At 48.1% G+C, this 15,076-nt stretch overlaps 1 protein-coding gene across 1 annotated transcript in view; it reads left to right on the top strand.

Moving 5' to 3' along the window:
• Window positions 1–15,076, top strand: part of HSPA12A (heat shock protein family A (Hsp70) member 12A) — a 173,316-nt gene that overhangs the window by 79,663 nt on the left and 78,577 nt on the right. The window lies entirely within an intron of this gene.

Below are 15,076 nucleotides of genomic sequence, written 5' to 3'. Positions count from 1 at the left end.
GAATCGCAGCACGCCAGGCCTCCCTGTCCATCACCAACTCCCGGAGTTCACTTAGCTTGATATTAGCATAACTTTATATGCAGAATATCCCAGCCTATATTCATCGGAAATTGCATTTTCTTGTCTGTCTACTTGTAGACACTGTGATTCCTCCAGGGCAGGGACCAGATTTTCCCACTGCTGTGTGGATCCTCAAGGCCTGGTACATACTAGGCCTTCAACATATGCTTGTTTCATTGCACAAATGGGTGAATGAATGAGTGAATGAACTCTCAACATATAAATCTATGAACACTTGAAAATGATTAGCAAAGTCTGAGCATTTAGCAGATTGTCGATGGGGCATGCGACTCAGAACGGGCTGAGAGGTGGCCACAAGCTTGGGCCAGGGGAGAGTAACCCCCACCCTGCATGGCCCTTGCTTGGGGCCTCCAGTACCAAGGCCAGCGAGCTCGGGGAAGGGCAGCGTTCTGAGCTCACTCCTGGGGCCTCAGAGGGCCTTTTGTGCAGACTGACATTTCGTGTCCAAATGTGGAATTCCTTGGCCCCAGCACAAGGTTGAATGTGTTGGCTCTAATGAAGTATTTGCTGGAGCTCTTTTGCTGTCTGAACTTACACACCCTCCGATCAGCTTGTTTTGAGAACTGCAGTTTCAAGAAACAGCAACGCTATTTAGGAACCAAATCAAATGCGGAGGGTTGGAGCAGTGATGGAGCCAGGGTGTGGTTCCTCGCCCCGCCCAGGAAGGGAGGGCTGTCTCAGGGCAGAATTTAGAGAAAGAGGGAGATAGAAAAGAAGGATAAAGCCAAAAAGGAAATCTGAAAAGGACCAACGCCTCCCTCACTACGCATTCACTTAATACAAGTGTTTGATTTTTCTGCATGCCAGGATCTGTTTTCACGCGTGATTGTAGTGGTTATGATCATGCTTCTTCTGCTGTTTTTCATTTCATATTATATTGTGACATTATCCCACGTTGCTACACCTTAATATTTATATTTGTAATCTTATTCAATTGTACTCCTTTAATTTAAAAATACACAGATAAATATGGGTTTTCCAGGTGGTTCAGTGATTAAGAATCCACCTGCCAATGCAGGAGCCTCAGGAGATGCATATTGGATCCCTAGGTTGGGAAGATCCCACAGAGGAGGAAATGGCAACCTGCTCAAGTACTCTTGTCTGGAAAATCCTACAAAACAGAGGAGACTGGCGGGCTACAGTCCAAAGGGTTCCAAAGAGTCGGACACGACTGAGCGACTGAGCATGGATAAATGTAGTTATTTTCTTTTGATGTAGAATACATTTCTATGAATTTTAATTGACTGAAGTGTTTTTAATGTTACCATAATAATTTTCTAAATTGTGAACCTACTAGGTGTACGATGGTACTAGGTATGTATGTTTGTATGAAAGTATAGATTTTAACATAATCTCATCATTATCAGATATATATATATTATTGATTCATAGTTTTATAATTTACACCATGTTTATTAAGTGTTTAACCAAATTCATGCATGCATGCTAAGTCGTTCAGTTGTGTCTGATTCTTCGTGACCCCTTGGACTGCAGCCTGCCAGGTTCTCTGTCCATGGGATTCTCCAGGCAAGAACACTAGAGTGGGTTGCTGTGCCCTCCTCCAGGGGATCTTCCCTACCCAGGGATTGAACTGGCGTCTCTTATGTCTCCTACACTGGCAGTAGCGTTCTTTACCATTAGCACCACCTGGGAAGCCCTTAACCATATACATACATGTATAAATTACTGATGAGATTGATAACTTTTCATGTGTTTAGCTGTTTGCTTTCTCCTTGGGGATATTTCTTGGTGATCTTTGCATATTTAGTTCTCGGACTTTAATAATCATACACACTGACTCTCCTATTAGATCACATGTAGTGCCAACTATTTCCTCATCTTTCTTCCTTCTAACCTCAGTTTGTTTTGTTTCTGAAAAGCAGAAACAATTTTTTAGGTTCAATGTTTTGGTTTTTTCCTTTTTCTTTAACTTCTTCTCTTGCTCTGAACATAGAAGCTTATCAGGACACAAGACAAAGTAGAAAATGAAGAAAATGACAGACTTTTTAGAAGGTAAAGTAGACAATACCTTCTTACTTTTCCTCAGACCTTAGCACTTTCCATCCTCAGGGAGAGTCAGGGATTCAGGACAGTAGGTTTCCTCCTCACTTTGTGGGTGAAGACTATCCAGGGGCAGACTTGTTACGGGAGGAGCCAACTTCCTTCTCTGCCTTCTGTCTCCTGCCAGTTTGGGAGGGCCTTTGGTGGGACGGTTTTAAGCCCTGGCTCTGTAGCCAGTGGGGACTGAATGGCATGTAGCTGACCCGTGTAGGGGTGTGGCAGGAAGAGGCTCACCTGTGGACTCGCCACGTTGCCCAGGAAGGCTGTTCCAGTCCTGTGCATGAGGCCAGCTGTCTTGTGAAGGTGAAATGAAATGTCACAAGTCAAATGGTTGGCTTGGTGCCCAGCATAAAATAAGCAAACACAAAAAGGAACTGATGATGAAACTGTGTTATAGTCATTCTTTACCATGGAACATCCATTCTCTATCACTGAATGTGGCAGCCTCTGCAGGTGACACAGTGCTAAAGAATTCGCCTGCCGATGCAGGAGGTGCAGGAGTCCCAGGTTCGATCCCCGGGTCGGGAAGATCCCCTGGAGGGGGAAATGGCAATCCACTCCAGTATTCCTGCCTGGAAAATTCCATGGACATGGACATACATTCTGCCATGGTAGGCGGGCTACAGTCCATGGGGTTGCAAAGAGTCAGACACGACCGAGCAAACACACACACACACACACACACACACACACACAGACCCTGGGCCAAGCACTCTACACACATTGCCTCGTTTAATCTTCTCAGAAGCATGAGACGGTGGATGCAGTCATTATTCCCATTTCACAGATTATGAAAATAAGGCTTCGAGCAACTAAGGTCACAAAAGTGGCAAAACTGGGATTCCACTCCAGGTGTGTGGCAGGCAGGATGAGATAGAAGTGATGATTTTTATGTGCTGTACAAATGGGGAGACTGGATACCAGAGAGCTTGGTGACCTGCCCAAAGCCACATGGGAAATATGTGCAGCCCCTGGTTCTTGGAGCTGGGGCTCTGGAGACCATGTCTGGTGCTGTCTCACTGCTAACATAGTGATGACCTTTGCTGGCAAAGTGCATACCGTGTGTCTGGTGTTCTGGAGTCTTCTTGGTCCTTATCAACCTAGGAGGAGATCCTGGAGAGGGGCTGGATGGGACCCAGGATGGCCTGAGTCTGAGGTTTTGGCTCTGGACACTCAGGCCTGCTGGTCATAGGTTTGCTTGTGGATTCGCGGATGTGGGCCAGCGCTGGGCTGGGAAACATCACGGCATCCTTGTCCTTGCTCCACTGACCGCCAGATTGTTCTTCTCACAAGTGGTTGACATCCTTGGCCAGCTGAGTAGGGAAGGCTGAGAACTTTTTTTTTTTTAATTTTCCAAATCTGCAGACTTTCTGAGGAGAGGCTGATTTAAAAAAAATCCTACTGGGAACTGTGTATACTATTTTAGAAAGATGCCTCATTCAGGCAAAGTGGAACTCATGACCGGGAACTGGTTGCAAGTAAAAGCCAATTGTAACGGCCAACATTGATGGAAAGCTTCCTTTGCTGAAGAAACTGGGTTCAGTATGATGTAATGTATGCTCCAGTGGCTCCAGAGTATGTGGTTTTGTCAACCCTCCTTTACAAGTTGCTTAGAGAGGATAGGTGACTTACCCAAGGCCACGCGGCTAGTAAAGGATGGAGCTGGAATTCAAACCAGTGCATGTGGGCGTGCTCAGTCATGTCTGACTCTTTGCGACCCTTTGGACTGTAGCCTGCCAGACTCCTCTGTCCAAGGAATTAATCCAGCTCCCAAATCCACACCCCTTAACCACTCTGCTCTCTGCCCACTGCCTTCCAGAGCCTTACTCCCTGATGAGGGAGACAGAGGGTAGGTGAGGCCCAGAGCATATTCCTGATAAATTTTGCATGCCTGCGTACCAGTCAAGCTCTGCTTGAATTTTGGTTATGTTTCTGTTTCTCTCCTGCCCACTGATACTAGGAGCTCCTAGAGGGCTGGGTCCATGTCTGGCTGGACTTTGTGTCCTAGCACATGAGGGGTCTGCACGTGTCTGATGGAACTAGAGAACGGATGGGAAAGAAGGCAGGAAAAGATAAATGGATAGCCAGGTGTCTTTGCTGATTGGCAGTGGGATGTTTTTGGAAATGGTGAGATTTTAATGCAAACTTTAAAAGAAAGAGGGGATGGACCCATTTCCTTGACTTGTTTTAGAGCATATACTTTACTGCCAAGCACTGCTAGTCAGTTCTGGGTGACTCCTGGCTCTGTCCCTTCTAGCTCCGAGACTTTTGGCACGTGACTTGACTTTCCTTAATGTCCCCATCTGTAAATAGAGGCTGATATTAATTTATACTTCTTAGCGGGAGGGCTGAGAACATTAAATGAACATGTTTATATAAAACTGTAAATGACAGCTACTGTGATTTCTTCCTGGGAGAGTCAATTTCATTCAAAGAGCTCGATTTTAGAAATTAAGTAATTCAGGTGAAAGGTACTTGGAGGTTCATTATAACAGTCTCTCTACTTGTGTTGATGCTTGAAATAAGACATTTTAAAAACAAGTAATAGAAATTTGAGATTTTAGTTTTGTTTAGAAAACAAATGCAGATGTATTGTTGAATAGAATGCAAAGTATACAGGCAGTTTTAAAATAAAACACAAAAATAAAGGAACGGCTTAAAGCAGCCCCTTAGAATTATGATATCAGTGAAGGATACTCCTGATCTCACCAGGCCATCAATTTCTTCATCTTAAAAATGTTGAGAATAGTGATTCCTCCTTCCGAGTGCTTTATGATTCAAGCAAGATGTGAGGGTGCTTTGTAAACTATAATTCTGCCTTCCACATTCGACGATTTGTTCATTCATTCAGCATGTTTCTTGAGGCTCTGCTAGGTGTCAGGTGCCAGACAAGGTGTGGGGACACAGCCCTGCTCAACTTTCCATGAGATTCAGGATAGACCCTGGCATTCTACTGAGCTCAGCCTGTTCAGGTACAAATTCTGACTCTGCCACTTAGCCCTGGGTAACAGGGTGGGCTTCAGTTTCCTTGTCTGTAAAATGGGGACAATCATCGTATAGTTCCTTCTTCTGTATTACGATGAAATTTGAATGGAGCTATAGAAGTAAAGTGCCTAGCAGGGTCTAGCACAGAGCAAGTACTTAATAAAAATTTATTATTACTACAGCCCACAGTGAGATTATAGCCTAGTGGAGCAGGCTCATAATACACAAATATAAATGGTTTTAAAGTATACGTGTGCTGGGGAGAAATGGTGTGGAGTGATAAGACATGGAGCAACAGGTGAGGCCAGGGAGGGCCGCTCCAAGGAGCTGACCTTTAAAGCGAGTCAGTCGGATGATGTAAAACAGGGCAGAGGTGGGGACAGAGGTAAGCCGAGGGCGAAGCAGGAAGATGGGTTTGCTGTAGGGTCACAGAAAGCTGGGCAGGTTGTGACCTGATCAGAAATCCCAGGGACATCCTAGACGTTGTGGGTCTGCATGTTTTTTTCCCTCCATTTTTCAGCACCTGAAACGAGTGTGTTATTTTGACTAAATCAGGATATTATGCCAGTTTTCCAGCACTTGGAAGTCAAGCGTCTTGAGAAAGAGGCTTCTTGTTCTAATTGTCACACATGTGTCCTCTGGGCTTAGAGGCCCAGGAAAGGGAGAATGGGACAGGGCTGTGACCAGGATGAGGCTGGCAGGGTAAGTGAGGCCATATCTGCAGGGCCTCATAGACCTGGGAAACAGGTTTGGGTTTGACCCTAATTCCAATGGGAAGTCCTTTGGCGGGGGGATATGGCCAGACGAGAAGTGGATCTCTACAAACTTCCCAGCCATCTGTCAGACAGCTTCAGGAAGGTGAACTGAAGGGAGCACAGGAGTAGCGCTGGATGGCTGGGGGACCAAGCTGATGAGAGAAGGGAGGGGTGGTCTGTGCCAGTGTGCGGATGCTGGCCGTGCAGAGAAGTGACGCTCATCGCTCACTTGTTAACCAGGAAAATGGCCAAGGGAAAGTAAAAACCAAAGGGAGATGTGGAGAAGAAGGCGGGGCTTAGGACAGTTGATAGCCACAGGCTATTTCTTTGTGAGCCCCCAAAGTCCTCAAGCACCCCCCACTTCTCCATCTCCTCACTCAAGGTGCCTGTGCTCAGTTCCCACTTGGCCTGGAGCTTTGTCCAGATTGAAATTCCATCTCAAGCATATGGATCTGGAATTCTCCAATGAAAGGAGTGGGGATGAACAAATCTCAGAGGCTGGGACTAGAGGGAGGTGCAGGTGGAAGGGCCAGCATTGGAGCAATGGCTTCACTTGTGTTAGCCCCAGCTGCTGCCAGGAGATGGTGGTGGTTGGGGGTGGCATGTTGGCTCTGAGCCAGGCACTGTTTGAGTCCCCAACTGCACTGTCTCCAACAATCTTCCTGCCATGTGAGGTGCCATCACTGTCTACATTTTACAGGGAGAGGTAGGGGCTCTGAGAAGGTCTGAAACTTTCCCAGGGTCACCCACGCTTGTCTGATGCCAGAGCCCTCACCAGCCAGTGATGTCACAAGCTGCTTCCCGGACAAGGCAGCCTCCTCCACACGGCCCACTTGTAGAAGAGCTGCCGTTTTGTTTCGTTGCTAAGCAGCAGAGGCTTTGGAGTTTGGCTGTCAACCTGACATCTAGGGGACCTTGGCTGAGCTTCAAGGTGCTGAGACCCTGAAGCTGCATGAGGGTAGGGGTGTGGGTGAATATTTGGGCATGGTTCTGGGGAGAAGAGCTACAACTCTCAGTTTCCTGAAAGGGTTTTGTGGAACCCTTTCACCCAAATAAAGATAAGAGACTCACTGGCCTAGAGTATACATTTTGGCTGTTGTGTTTCCTCCAGGCTTAGAACAGTGCCTGGTACATAGTAAAACCTCAGTCAATATCTATGAAATGAGAAACTGAAGGCCTATGGCTTTCAGAGGGCCTCCCTGGTGGCTTAAAAGGTAAAGAATCCACCTGCAATGCAGGAGACCCCAGTTCAATCCTTGGGTTGGGAAGATCCCCTGGAGAAGGGGATGGCTACCCACTCCAGTATTCTTACTTGGAGAATTCCATGGAGAGAGAAGGCTGGTGGGCCTCAGTCCATGGGGTCTCAAAGAGTTGGACACGATTGAGTGACTTAACACTTTCACGGCTTTGAGAAATGAAGGATATCTTCTCATGGGTTATTGGGAAAGACTTAAAAGCCCCCTAATGTAACCTCCCTGCTTTACTAGTGAGAAAATCAAGGCTCAGAAATAAGATCCCACCAGGCCGAGCTCAGGGACTTAGGGACCCAAAGATGAATCTCCTTTCTTCTCAGCCCAGTGCTTCTTACGTCTCTTTTCCAGGCAAATACTGTGATGACAAGTCTGCCACCAGGAAGAAAATGCATGATTGCACAGACCCAGAGGGCACATCAGCCTGTCTCTATCCAGTGCAAATGCTCCTGGGATGGACTTGAACCATCTGGATAGGCTGCTGCTGAATCGTGGGTGACCAGGCAGCACCATGATTAGGGGAGACTTGGTTATTCAAGGGCTCTTCCTGGCCTTTGAGGCTGTAGGTGGCTGGATCCGCTCAGATTTATCTTTGCACTGTGTGGAATGCTCTCTGCCCGTTACAGGATTCTAGAAAGTTAGAGAGGCAGGATCCTTGGGGTCAAGATACCAAAGCATGGATATCATTGTCTACACTGACAGACACTGTTAATCATTACTGAACTCCTTTGCACAGAGCTAGAAAGGGCCTCGGTTCCTCTACCACAGTTCCAGTCAGTCATGACCAATCAATCACAGAGTGAGCTGTCTCCTGCTGGGCCTTTTAAAAATTTATTTATTTATTTGGATGCACCGAGTCTCAGTTGGGGCATGCAGGATCTTTTATTTGCAGCATGTAAACTCTTATTTGTGGCATGTGGGATCTAGTTCCCTTACCAGGGATTGAACCCAGGGCCCCTGCATTGGAAGTGCAGTGATTAGCCACTGGACTAACAGGGAAGTCCCTGGGCCCTTGTAGAGGGGAACCTGGGGTGGGGTGGTGGGGTTGGGGTGGCAATTGAGCTGAGCTTGGAGGCAGGGGGCTGGAGTCTGGCCCCAACTCTGTCTCTAATTATGTGACTTTGAACCAGAGATTTAGTGTCTCAGAGCCCCAGTTTCCATTCCATTGTTGATTTATTTGACCATTTATTTATTTCTCCAACAACTATTTATTGTACACCTACTGTGAGACAGGCACTAGACTGTGAGCCAGAGAAGATAAAAGAAGTAGTTTTTCTCTGTAACAGGAAACCTTCTGGCCCTAATAGTCTATATTTCCTTGCAACTCTTGTGAAAGCTCTCCTGGCCATGCCATCATTTCAGTTTCCCTTCCCTGAGCCATGTTTCACTGTGCAATGTCCCCCTTGGGATGTGTCTTCCCAAATGTTCCATTTCATTATGAACCAGGAGCTTGCAGAACCAGGATTTGAGCGACGGTTCTGAGAATGTTGCTGAGAGAGTAACCACAGACATTCGTTCTCCTGTTTAAAATACTTACCCAAAATATTTGGATAACCCTTCATTACCTGAGCTGGCATTTCTAAAGTTTACATTGCAGATTTGAGTGACTGTAATATCTTGAGAGATCATTTCCTCTGGCCCTTGAATTTCTCTCCTGCAAGAGTCATGCAGCAGCCCACGCTGTATACGTGAAGTGTGTTTTGGAATGTTAATGGAGGTACTGATTCACACCAGATGGGATGGAAATCCAAGGGAAAAGGATGTATAAATGGTACATGGTGATTCGGCTATGAGGTTGGATTTTTTAAATGTACTAAAGGTCAGAGGTCAAGAACCTGACACATGTCCAGGCTTTCCCCGTGGGTTTCTATGTTGCCTTAGCTCATCTGACTCTTGCTCTTGTTATAAAGGAGTCACTTTTAGGATATTTAGCTTATAGACAAAATTCTGGTGGCATATCATAAAATCCAGAGCAGCCTTTTACTGGAAACTTCCCACATAAAAGCTCAGATTTGGATGAGTGTCAGTGTTTCTCAAATTAAAAAAAAATTTTTTTCGGATAAACATTAAAAAAAAAAACAAAAAAAAGCCACTCACCCTCGAATCTTCTGTGTGTCTTTGCCAGCCAAGAAAATTTTGCTTAGATCCATTCTATAATTTATGATACACAAAGAAGAGGCATTTTTGTGGTTCAGATTTGCAGATTAAATAATAAGAATTCCTATTTACTGCAACAGATGTAGCCCAGCCCTATGCTGAGAGTTTTACATACATTATCTCCCATAATTATCCTACTGATGATTATCAGCATTTTTACAGATGAAGAAACAGACTTAGGGAGGTGTATCCCCAGGTCACCTGAAGTGGGCAGGGAGAGGCTCAGCTCAGATTTGGACCCTGGTCTGGCTGATGCCCATGAACCATGCTCTTCTCCACTCTGCTTCCTCCAGTTGTACATCCTCTGTCCTGGGTCCCCATGAGCCCACAGGACCAGCACCCTCCGTGGTGGGGTCCATCAGCAAATGTTTTGCAGTCTTGTCTCAGCTGGGGGGGCCTGGAGGACTCAGCCACCAGCCTCTACCACCCGCAGTGGTGGTACCACACACACCTGTCATGTGTCAACCCCTTTTCACAGTGGGCGGTGGGTGCAGTTGACAGACAGTGTATCCTGACTGCTCGGTGGAGTGGTTAGCTAGGTGGGCCACTGGGCTCCAGCTCCTACTTGCATGAATTAATATTAAAGGAGGGAGGGTATGTCTTTGTTTGGGTCAAAGAACAAGGAAGGAGGCTATGGGTGGGAGATGTCTGTGGGTTGTTGAGTGAAAAGGATCTTGGAAAGGATGAGAAAGGTGAGGGCCTGAAGTTAAGGAGGCTGTTTTTCTTCAAGATTCAACTGTCTTGAAGTGTCTGTTCCAGGCACTATGCCAGAGTCTGGGGGATACAAGGCCTATCCCCAGTGGTAGGCATGACCCACCTACCCTTGGGTTGCTGCAGCTGGAGGTGGAAATGGGCAGCCTGAAGTTGGAAAAACCTGAATTCTCCTCTCAGAGTTATAGTCTCAGCCCAGGACCTTCTTAACGAGGTGGCCTTTCTGGGCCTCAGTTTTGTCATCTATATAATGGGTTAATAATACTGAACCCCGAGTTGTGATAAGTGCTAGGATAGGAAGGCTTGGGGATTCAGGTGCAGAGTACAGGGGAGGGCCTTATGCTGTCTTGGAGGGCTTTCTGGAAGAAGTGATATCTAAGCTGAGACCTGGAGGAGAAGAGGGGTTTACCTAGCAAAAGGAGTGGAGAATGGGCTCCCAGTGGAGACACTGGCTTTTTGGAAACCTGAGGACAGATCCGTGTGGCAGGAGTGACCGGCATGAGGGCGCTGGAAGACGGTGACTTGGCGCTGGCCAGGGTCTCTTTTTGGACTCAAGGGTCCAACTGAGACCTGAAATTGATATTGGTAGAATGGGGGCATCGTCACTGCCCCAGTGGCCCAGAGGGCATAGAATTAATCATATGGAGGCTGCTGTGGGAGGGGAGCTGGATGGGACTTGCTGCCAGGTTGTTATTGTTTAGTCACTAAGTTGTGTCTGACTCGTTGCAACCCCATGAACTGCAGCACACCAGGCTTCCCTGCCCTTCACTATCTCCCGGAATTTGCTCAAACTCATGTTCATTGAGTCACTGATGCCATCCCATCATCATCCTCTGTCCCTCCTTATCCTCCTGCCCTCAGTCTTTCCCAGCATCAGGGTCTTTTCCAATGAGTCAGCTCTTTGCATCAGGTGACCAGAGTATTGGAGCATCAGCTTCAGCATCAGTTCTTCCAGTGAATATTCAGGGTTGATTTCCTTTAGGATGGACTGGTTTGACCTCCTTGCAGTCCCAGGGACTCCATGCAGCCAAGTAACCTCTCATATATCGGGACATTCTCTGAAATGTCTGGGAAAGCCCCCAGGAGTCAGTGTAACATCCCAAAGGAGGGCTTGGTCCTTCCAGCCAGGCGAAGGCCTGGTGTGTTCTGATTTCACTAACTGAGTCAGTCCATCCACCGTTGAGCATTTGTTGAGTGCTCGCCATGCCAGGCACTGCTCTGGGCACTAGAATACAGAGGTGAGCACCTCGGTCCAACATCCTGTCTTCATGGAGCTTCCTTCCCTCCTCGTTGGGAGGAGGTAGCTGCTTACACGGAATGGCCTGGGAAGGTGGCAGTTCCCAAAGTCAGTGAGGGAGCAGGGCCCATGACTCTCTTGGGAAATGTGACCAAGGAGAGCAGAGGCCCCAAGAGGGGGCCAGATTTGGGGTGTTCAGATGGGTGGGGTGTGTGTTTTGGTTTGAAGGAGGGGAGAGCTGAAGGAGTGAGAGTCAAGAGGTGTTGGAAGGTCAGTTCCTGTCAGCTCTAGTGGCAACAGAAGGGTAATGGCTCTCTTTCTGGCAGCTGTTGGGGAAGAGACCATGGGCATCAAGGGAGAGCAGAGGGGGACCTTCCTGATGTCCAGTGGCAAGAGATGGACCTGGTGGTCCAGTGGTTAAGACTTCACCTTCCAATGCAGGGGGTGTGTGTTCCATCCCTGGCTGGGGAGAGAAGAGCCCACATGCCTCACGGCCAAAGCAACCAAAACATATGGCAGAAGCAGTGTTATAACAAGTTCAATAAAGACTTAAAATGGTTCACATAAAAAAAAAAAAAAAAAAAAGCCGGACTTGGCCTTGAATCCAGCTCTTCTGCTCATGGCCGGAGGAAGCCGAGCAGATGCCTCAGCCTTTGTATGCTTCCATATCCTGGAAAACGGCGAGGGCCACCTCCACGATTAGGTGAGACCAAGCCCAGCTTGGTCTTGTGTGAGTGTGCTCACCAGGGCGATTCCTAATTACCGTGATGATTATTAAAGCCACGAGAGGGCAAGCCCAAGGCAGCGTGTGCCTTGCCTTTCACGCTCCCTGAAAATCAAACAGTCTGCTCTGTGCCCACAGCGCGGGCCTGCGTGTCATCGGCCATCTTCCTCACTTGCTTTGCTGTCACTGCAGCTGGGGGTCAGCAGAGAGGGCAGATGATGCCCAAGGCCTTTCCACAGCAGGTGGCAGGAGGCTGGGGGCTGGGGGCTGCCCGCTGCTTCTGACAGCTCATTGTCTCAGCGAGCAAGCTGCTTTGATAAGGAGAGGGTGCTCTCTGGATTCAGACAGGCTGCTCATTGGAAAAGACCCTGATGCTGGGAAAGATTGAAGGCAGGAGGAGAAGGAGATGATAGAGGATGAGATGGTTGGATGGCATCACCGACTCAAAGGGCGTGGGTTTGAGCAAACTCTAGGAGATAGTGAAGGACAGGGAAGCCTGGTGTGCTGCAGGTCCTGGGGTCACAAAGAGTCAGACACAACTTAGTGACTGAACAACAACAAAATCCCAGCATAAGAGAGGCAGGGGTGAATGGGAGAGATTGAAAGAAGTCACAGGAGAAAAATGGACCTGGAGAGGTGAGCAGGGCAAACTAGATTCCTAAAGAATGGACTGAGGAGGCAGAACAGAACCTAGGGGTCCGACCAGTGAGGGGGCCCTGCAGGCCCATAGACAGTGAGAAATGATGGGTCCTGGACTAGGAGTTGGCTGTGAGGACAAAAAGGAGATTTCCAAGGTCAACCAGGCAACACTTGACTTGGAGACTGAACAAACTTGGATGGACACAGAGGGAGCCGTGAAAACTGATGCCCAGGTGTGTGGCTTGGCAACTGGTGGGTGGTGCTGCCTTTACTGAGCCCCAGCACCCAGGAGGGAGGGCAGCAGAGGATGAGTTGGGCTTTGGTTGAGTGGGAAGGGCCTGGAGGCACCCTGGGGAGACTCTCAGGAGATCTGGAACCCTGGAGGAAGGTACAGCCCTGGGTGTGAAGGTGAGAGTCTGGAGATGAGTGGAGGCGCATCCTGAGTGCTGAACCGCATGGGCAGCAGACAGTGTCGGACTCTTTGCAACCCCATGGACTGTAGCCCACCAGGCTCCTCTGTCCATGGGATTCCCAGACAAGAATACTGGAGTGGGTTGCCATTTCCTTCTCCAGGGGACCTTCCTGACTGAGAGATCAAATCCGAGTCTCCTGCATTGCAGGCAGATTCTTTACCACTGAGCAACTGAGGAAGCCAAGCAGACAGTGTAGAGGGAGGAGAAAAAAGAGAGGTGTGTGTATGTAGAATACCATGGGAGCCTGGGGATAGGGGCAATGTCCTAGCTTTCCTTGGACTGATGGCTTTGGACTGGGACCTTGAAGGATGTGTGGATACATGCAGGTGGAGGAGGAAAGTGAACGGGGTGCCAAACGTGGAGATAGAGGCAGCTTGTGGCCATGGCCGAGGAAGACTGGTGGAGGAAAGTCTTTTGGGAAAGAGACTACTGAAGAGGAAGTTTGGGCTCCCTATGGTGAAAGGTGTTGAATGTCTCTCTCAAGAGTTAGGGTTTTTTTTCCTGTAGAAGAGGGGAACCCAGCATGGTTTGAGCACAAGAGAAACTCAGTCAGAACCGTGTTTAATAGCTCTTTCTGGCATCACTGCCCAGGCATGTGTCCATGTGACACTGATGCTCAGTGGACAGAGGGCTGGGGGCTGCCCTTGCCCTCTCATGTTCTAACTTAAGGAGCCTCAGCCTGGCCATCTTTGCGAAATGGGGACATATGAGCAGATCAGGAAGGCAGCTGTAGGGTTGATGCAGGGCCAGTGGCAGCCCTTCTGCTCTTCGTCCTAAGCCTGGTTGTCCAGGTTATCACCCTAAAAGCTGCTTCAACTCTTCCTCTCACCCACGTTTGAGTGCTACATACTTCTGGCCTCCAGATCATCTCTTGGGTCTGCCTCTGAGCTGGTGGGACATTGTCTCAACAAGCAAGCAGCCTTGGTAGGGAGAGGATTCTCTAGGGGAAGACACTGTTCTCTACTCTGGGAGCCCCCTTCCATATGCTTCTACTGCCCACTGCCCTGCCCAACTGACCTTTGTCCACTTTTTAAAAAGCCTCTGACTTAATAATATCTAATATTTATTGGACTGCTTATCATGCGCCAGACTCCAAGTGAAACATAATAAATGCATCATCTCATCTAGTCCTCTTCAGTCTTAAGGAATTGGCTTCTCTGGTTGTACCCATTTCACAGATAAAAATACTGAGGCTCTGAGAGGTTAACTAACTTTCCTGTGGTTTCATACACAGCCAGAGACTATACATTTGGGATTTTTAAAAATTTATTGGCTGCACTGGGTCTTCATTGTTGCACAGGCTCTAGCTTCTCATTGCTGTGGCTTGTCTCGTTGCAGAGCACAGGTTCTAGGGTTTGCGGGTTCAATAGTTGTGGCACACAGGCTAAGTTGCCTCCTGACATGGGGGATCTTCCTGGACCAGGGGTTGAATCTGTATCTCTTGCATTGGCAGGTGGATTCCCAACCACTGGACCACTAAGGAAGCCTGAGATTTTTAATGTACGCAGATAGATAATAAGTTCATCGTTTTAACTCATCACGCTACCATTACTTTCTAAGCAGACCCTGGTCTCCAGGCTCTCCCTGTAGACCTCTGCCTACCCCATCCTCCCTCAATGGAATGCATGTGACTAAAGGCTAAGTGCCCTTTGGGAGCTGTGGCCCATCTCAGAGCGGAGAAGCTGGTGGTTTTGACCTGGGTGGGATTCCAGCCTGGGCAGTTACTTGCTATGTGTGTTCTTGGAATCATCATTTAACACCTTCAAATCTGTTTCCTTATCTGCAAAATGGGGATCTCTAGTCCCGACCTCTCAGAGTTTTCCAGAGAAAATGAGATAAGGCTCTTAAGGGTTTAGCATCGTGTCAGGCACTAGGGGAAGGATCCAGTAACTGTGATCATTAGAATCTTATCCTAGCCTCGTTGCCTTTTTGCATAGCGGACTCAAAAGCCACCTGGCCAGGATCAAACAGGTGCGGGTGGCGCGTGTGTGGAGCCCGAGGAC

Source organism: Bos grunniens, chromosome 26, assembly GCF_055505025.1.
Source record: "Bos grunniens cultivar Pamir isolate PY7600 chromosome 26, Bosgru_T2T1.0, whole genome shotgun sequence".
Classification (NCBI taxonomy): Eukaryota; Metazoa; Chordata; class Mammalia; order Artiodactyla; family Bovidae; genus Bos; species Bos grunniens.
Note: the sequence above shows the minus strand (reverse complement) of the source record. Positions and strands in the feature narration are given on the sequence as shown.